The sequence below is a fragment of the Sinocyclocheilus rhinocerous genome, unplaced genomic scaffold (genome assembly GCF_001515625.1).
Source record: "Sinocyclocheilus rhinocerous isolate Xijiao unplaced genomic scaffold, SAMN03320098_v1.1 scaffold2967, whole genome shotgun sequence".
Lineage (NCBI taxonomy): Eukaryota > Metazoa > Chordata > Actinopteri > Cypriniformes > Cyprinidae > Sinocyclocheilus > Sinocyclocheilus rhinocerous.
This window is the reverse complement of record NW_015634034.1, coordinates 76,679-84,163: the sequence shown is the minus strand read 5'-3', so window position 1 is coordinate 84,163 and position 7,485 is coordinate 76,679. Positions and strand designations below refer to the sequence as shown.

Below are 7,485 nucleotides of genomic sequence, written 5' to 3'. Positions count from 1 at the left end.
GACCGCAAAAATCTCAATAATAATAATAACAACAATATTTTTAATTATTTAATATGTAATTGTTTTATTTAATAATAATAATAATAATAATAATAATAATAGCAATAATAGTAATAATAATAATTATTATTATTATATTTAAACATTTCAATATGATCAATATTCACTAAAATGAATGAATTTTAAATGTTATTTAGCTCATTAATTGTTTATTCAAGTTTTCTTTAGGACATTCCTTTTTATTTATTTATTTATTATATTTTCTATTTGTTCTTAATGGTCAAATATTGAATGGCAATAATAATAATAATAATAATAATAATAATTTATCTAGCTAATTAATTACATTTCTTTTTAATTAAATTATTATTATTATTATTATTTATGTATTTATTTATTTATTTTTATTCTTTTGTCAATTAAGAATGACAATTTATTTTTTGTTTACCAATTTATTTTGTTTGTTCTTAGTGGTGCAATATTAAATGTAAATAATTATTATAATTATTATTATTAATAAATATTTATTTATTTCAATATTTATTTTCGTTCAAATTTTTTTTTCTTAGTGGTCAGATGTTGAATGGCACTCCACGGTGACAATATTAAAGGGGTCATATGATGGATTTCAAGTTTTCCTTTCTCTTTGGAGTGTTACAAGCTCTTGATGCATAAAAAAGATCTGTAAAGTTGCAAAGACTAAAGTCTCAAATCCAAAGGGATATTCTTTATAAAAGTTAAGAGTGACGTGTGCTTGTGGTGTTCGGCCAATCACAATGCACTGGTTCAGCTGGCCAATCAGAGCAGACTGTGCTTGTCAAAGGAGGGGGCTTTGTTGAAAACGAAGCGTTTGAGAGAGGCGGGGCATAGAGGACCTACAATAATGTACAGTATTTGAAAAATAACGTGTTTTTTGAACATTAAAGCATGTCAACATATTCTGCTACACCAAATACACAAAATAATGATCTTTAAAATAGCATCATATGACCCCTTTAAAGTTAACAATTGAAATGGGGATATGTGACCATTCAATGAAATTAATATTTCTTTAAATGATCTAAGTCCCTCCAGTTTCTCATTTATAGACATTTGATGCCACTGGATATGTTTGTTTTTACCAAAACCAGCTCCTGTTTTAATAAAATGTACAGAAATAAATATGACTGATAGATGAGGTGTCATGGTCAAATATACATTAATTAAGAAAGGCCTTGTGCTCCAAATGACTGGGACCAGTATGAATGAGGTTCATCATGCGGCTTTCCAGCAGAACATGTCCTTTGTTATTCCTGGAACGCTCTGATCGACCAATCACTGCCACGAGATTTAGAAGTTTAGAAATGACTGGTTCATGAAATCAGCAGAAGGTGCAGCAGGTGTGCTGCTATAAATCAAGTGACCATCTGGGAGTAAATTTCCAAAAGGGTATTTTAGTCTCACTTGAAGATAGTACAATAGAGTGGGGGAACTATGACGTCAGAATCCGGAAGTGTAATTCGCCGTGGGTTCCGGCATTCACTAAATTCCAGGAGTTTCATTACCACGACGTAAAATGGGCGTTTCTAGAGGCGTTGGGAAAACGCCCCCTTTCAAAAAAAAACAACAAAAAGAAACCAAGAGGTCACCGACCATGCGCAGAATGCTGTTTTTTTTTTTTGCCGGGCATTTCCGATCAGCTCCGATGGATAATGAATAAAAAAAGCGTCTGCGATGGATGATGAAGGACAAAACAGTCATACAGGTTATTTTTATGTCTTATAATCTTACATTTAAACGACTTTTGAAAACAAATAAACAACCATAAAAATGTAAAACGTGCAGTAACGTCAGTTGTGAATGTAATTCAGTAATGATCAGGACAGGTATCTGAACCTACAATAATGTACAGTATTTGAAAAATAATGTGTTTTTTGAACATTAAAGCATGTCAACATATTCTGCTACACCAAATACACAAAATAATGATCTTTAAAATAGCATCATATGACCCCTTTAAAGTTAACAATTGAAATGGGGATATGTGACCATTCAATGAAATTAATATTTCTTTAAATGATCTAAGTCCCTCCAGTTTCTCATTTATAGACATTTGATGCCACTGGATATGTTTGTTTTTACCAAAACCAGCTCCTGTTTTAATAAAATGTACAGAAATAAATATGACTGATAGATGAGGTGTCATGGTCAAATATACATTAATTAAGAAAGGCCTTGTGCTCCAAATGACTGGGACCAGTATGAATGAGGTTCATCATGCGGCTTTCCAGCAGAACATGTCCTTTGTTATTCCTGGAACGCTCTGATCGACCAATCACTGCCACGAGATTTAGAAGTTTAGAAATGACTGGTTCATGAAATCAGCAGAAGGTGCAGCAGGTGTGCTGCTATAAATCAAGTGACCATCTGGGAGTAAATTTCCAAAAGGGTATTTTAGTCTCACTTGAAGATAGTACAATAGAGTGGGGGAACTATGACGTCAGAATCCGGAAGTGTAATTCGCCGTGGGTTCCGGCATTCACTAAATTCCAGGAGTTTCATTACCACGACGTAAAATGGGCGTTTCTAGAGGCGTTGGGAAAACGCCCCCTTTCAAAAAAAAACAACAAAAAGAAACCAAGAGGTCACCGACCATGCGCAGAATGCTGTTTTTTTTTTTTGCCGGGCATTTCCGATCAGCTCCGATGGATAATGAATAAAAAAAGCGTCTGCGATGGATGATGAAGGACAAAACAGTCATACAGGTTATTTTTATGTCTTATAATCTTACATTTAAACGACTTTTGAAAACAAATAAACAACCATAAAAATGTAAAACGTGCAGTAACGTCAGTTGTGAATGTAATTCAGTAATGATCAGGACAGGTATCTGAAGTTATAACAGTATGAATGTAATCTGACACGAAACACCTGTAATCAGGACAGGTATCTGAAGTTACTGTATATAAAAGGTATTTGACACAAAACCCCTGTGATCAGGACAGGTATCTGAAGTTATAAGAGTATGAATGTAATCTGACATGAAACACCTGTGATCAGGACAGGTATCTGAAGTTATAACAGTATGAATGTAATCTGACACGAAACACCTGTGACCAGGACAGGTATCTGAAGTTACTGTATATAATAAAAAAGGTATTTGACACGAAACACCTGTGATCAGGACAGGTATCTGAAGTTACTGTATATAATATAAAAGGTATTTTTGCCACGAAACACCTGTAATCAGGACAGGTATCTGAAGTTACTGTATATAATATAAAAGGTATTTGACACGAAACACCTGTGATCAGGACAGGTATCTGAAGTTACTGTATATAATATAAAAGGTATTTGACACGAAACACCTGTGATCAGGACAGGTATCTGAAGTTAATGTATATAATATAAAAGGTATTTCACACGAAACACCTGCGATCAGGACAGGTATTTGATGTAAATGGCTTTTCCCCACTGCGCATGATCGGTGACCTATGCAGATTCTCAAATAAGCCACGCCTACCTGATGACGCAGTTTCGATTACGCTGCTCTGAAACCCCTGGAAAAAGTGCATCCTGTGGGTTCCTTCGAGATTTTCCTATGGGGTTTTATAATGGGGTTTTTCAATTAATGAGTAAAATAAAGCTTGTGGTGAACATAACTTGATGATACTTTTACGTTTTGTTCTACAATGTAAACTGCACACACTTACAGTCCAAACGTTCTTATCTAGTTACTTATTAAAAACATACGTTTTCAAAAATGAACATAACTCCTTCAAAATTTGTGTTTTGGGTATGGATGTGTCTAATTTACGTTGTAGAACAAAACGTAAAAGTATCGTCAAGTTATGTTTACCACAAGCTTAATTTTACTCATTAATCGAAAAACCCCATTATAAAACCCCATAGGAAAATCTCGAAGGAACCCGCTGCGAATTACACTTCCGGATTCTGACGTCATAGTTTCCCCACTCTATAGAAGGAAATCTTCATGTGACAAATCTCTCCTTTCAGTTGCTGCTTTTTGGTCACTGCAGCTTCAAAACTGTCTGTACGAACACAATTTATGGCACTATTAAAAGACCAAGAACAAAAAAGGCAAGCTGTACAAATAGACTGCAGTGAGAACGAGACAAATAGAGAAAAAATAACATAGCCCTAAATGTAGCTCGAAATAACTATCGCCTACCATATTAAAGGGGTCATATGATGCTATTTCAATTTTTCCTTTCTCTTTGGAGTGTTACAAGCTCTTGGTGCATAACGAAGCTCTGTAAAGTTGCAAAGACTAAAGTCTCTAATCCAAAGAGATATTCTTTATAAAAGTTAAGAGTCAACCACGCCTACCTAAAACGGCTGGTTCTAACACGCCCCCACATGTCTACTTCACGATGTGGGAAGATTTGCATAACACCGCCCAAATGTTCACGCAAAGAAAAAAGGCGTAAATTTATTGTTGCTGCCGCCGCCATGTCGTGAAGGCACTGTGTGATTCGTTGTGAAAGCGAAACTACTTTGTTTGGCCTTTCAAAAGAGGACGATATTCGCTTCATCATGCCTAGAGCTGATCCGTGTTGATTACTGAGGAAATACTACAACTTCGCGCTGTGGATCGCCAGATCGGCTTTCACCGTGGACAAAGCGGAGTCCAGCCCGGAGTCGTCACATGTCCTTCCGGACGCTCCTTCGTCGAATCCCGGCCGCGCCGTTCTCAAGCCCGCCGTCCGTTCCTGTTCTGACTCACAGATTGTAAGTACGTTTTTAAAGAGTTTTTATATTTTATATATTTAAAGCGAGTTTTTTGGGCAGTGTAGAGTATGGCTTGTTGTTTGTCATTTCTCCGATCACAAATGCAGACCAAGGTTTTATGTTTACACGGCGCGATGCAACGCAACACGTAAAAAGACAGTATAAGTCATTATAATCCATAATTATGTCCCCACTGGATGCAACGAATGCCTCGTTTATAATGGGTTTTCATGTTTTTGAATCGTCGCTCCGGCCTGACAGGGCATCATCACAGTATGGTAAGGGGCGTAACATTTCCGTCTCATGCTTGAGGTATTCGGCCAATCACAACGCACTGGATAGCTGGCCAATCACAGCACACCTCGCTTTTCAGACCAATGAGCTTTGTAAAAATCGACGTGTTTCAGAAAGGCGGGGCATAGAGGAGAAACAATAATGTACAGTATGTAGAAAATAATGTGTTTTTTTAACCTTAAACCGCATAAACACATTTCATTACACCAAATACACAAAATAATGTTATTTTTAGCAACATCATATGACCCCTTTAAGACCGCAAATAGAGACTTGTTTAATTGTGTTATTTCCAAAACATGTCAAATTTGACATTAATATAGGATTTTGTGGTTAATCAGCATTACAGTTGGATTTTATTGCTTTTTATTAAACAAACCTTGATGAGACATTCAAATCTCCTCTCATCGTGTCTGCATGTGCGTCAGTGGTCTAAAGCGAAAGGTTAATTGAAAGCAATGGGGTTCCTGAGAGCATCAATATAGCGACTCTGAGGGGAACGGCTGACGTCTGCTGACTCACAGGGGTCTTGACTCTCCTTCACTGGATATACTTGACATGCAGGGAATAAGAAACAGATCCCTGCTAATTAAAATATACTCTAAATGCCACTATAGTATAGAATAAAATACAGCTACTTGTATAATACAATCAAATGGGCAGACTTTTACTGTTCAAATAGAAAAAAATATAGTTTTTCTCTTATATTTTCACCATTTGGTTTTATCAATTTAAAGAAAAATGAGATTTATGAATGTATGTATGTATGTAGCCTATGTATTGACCATTTCAAGTAAAATATGGAAATTACAGTGGTTGAACTATATATGAACTGTTAAATACAGTCTTTGAACATTTTGCTACTCAGGAACCCAAAAGATGGTAAAAAATACATATTTAAAGCAGGGTTAACTAACTAACTGACTAACTAACAAATGAGTAAGTAAATAAATAGTTAGTTATTTTAAAATAAAATACATGTCAGCTGAAATACAATAAAATATAAAAAAGAAAACTTCAACTTATTTAATTTCAGCTATAGTGTCCAAAGCAACATTTCTGAAACACCAAAGATTATCAGCATTAATGCATGTATAATGTGTATAAATAAAAACTTTATAACTTTATGAAGTGTCAGAATAGTTTGAAAGCTTAACATGTCCTGCAGTGTAACATGACATAAACCTAAAATCTAAAACCCCTTTGCAGCATTTTACTAATTGTAGCTATAATAATTCATAATTTCAATCAAATTGAATTTATCACACAACACCACTGAAATGAACTAGTGAACTCAAAATGTTGATTAAATGTGGTAAAAAAACTTAAAACAAGTTATATCATCTAAAATAGGTTGGTGTTAAAGAGTTTACTATATCTTGTGTATATAAGAGCATATTAGCTTAATTTATTGAACTGCACAATGCTAGTCATTGTAGAGAACTATCCACGTGACTGGCTGCCGCGGTGTGACCAATCAAGTTTTTAATTCGTTTTTCCGCCAGAAGGTGGCGTCCTCTGATATTCATTCTGAACTGGGAGCGGCCAGTATCATTATTCTGTACTGTAACTATTACTGTACTTTCCTGAAACGCCATCATGTGGACACATGCACAAGCAGGTTAGAGACACCACCTTCTGGACAAGCTAGATAACAAAAATCTGGAGAAACAGTGTCCTTTAGTGACTACACTTAGGACTTATTTACTCCTAAAGGGTGCGTAGTAGTACCTAAATGTACATATTAGTACCTTTTGAAAGGGTGTCGCTCCAGGGACAGTTTTGTGCCTTTTTTGAGAGTGTGCCCTCATTTAAAACTAAACCGTAAATCACCATTAACTGCACTAGGTGATGTTCTAATGACAGAACACAAACTCGCTGTTCCTGGATTTTTTTCCCTTATAATTACATAAATGTTGAATAATTATCCTTAATTATGCACTGATATTTATGTTAGTTTTTTTTTTTTTTACATTCAAACTTATTGAGTGTTTGGTTCATTATGAAATTATAGTGACAAACTTCCCATCCCTTGAAAAATGTCAAATAGTCAAGAAACTCCATGTAAAAGACAGCATATTATAATATTGCTATTCACTGGAGAAAGCAATGTTATGGATTTTAGCTCATTAATACTCATTATAGCTGAAAGCAATGGTTTGAAGTTAAAAATGTCTTCGTAATGAATTTGTTTCTTACAAACTTGCAGCTTTTCACTTCACAAGATGTTAACAGATGGACTGGAGTTGTGTGGATTACTTATGGATTATTGTGATGTTTTTATCAGCTGTTTGGACTCTCATTCTGACGGCACCCATTCACTGCAGAGGATCCATCGGTGAGCAAGTGATGTAATGCTACATTTCTCCAAATCTGTTCTGATGAAGAAACAAACTCGTCTACATCTTGGATGACCTGAGGGTGAGGACATTTTCAACAAATTTTCATTTTTGGGTGAAC

The 7,485-nt window shown here is 35.2% G+C and overlaps 1 protein-coding gene across 1 annotated transcript in view; it reads right to left on the bottom strand.

The window, feature by feature from the left end:
* Nucleotides 1–7,036: 7,036 nt before the first annotated feature.
* ppp2r5a (protein phosphatase 2, regulatory subunit B', alpha isoform) overlaps nt 7,037–7,485 on the bottom strand; it is a 31,297-nt gene continuing 30,848 nt past the window's right edge. The window contains exon 14 of the mRNA XM_016559128.1: nt 7,037–7,046. The gene's annotated coding sequence lies outside the window, so the exon portion shown is untranslated. The remainder of the gene's footprint in view (nt 7,047–7,485) is intronic.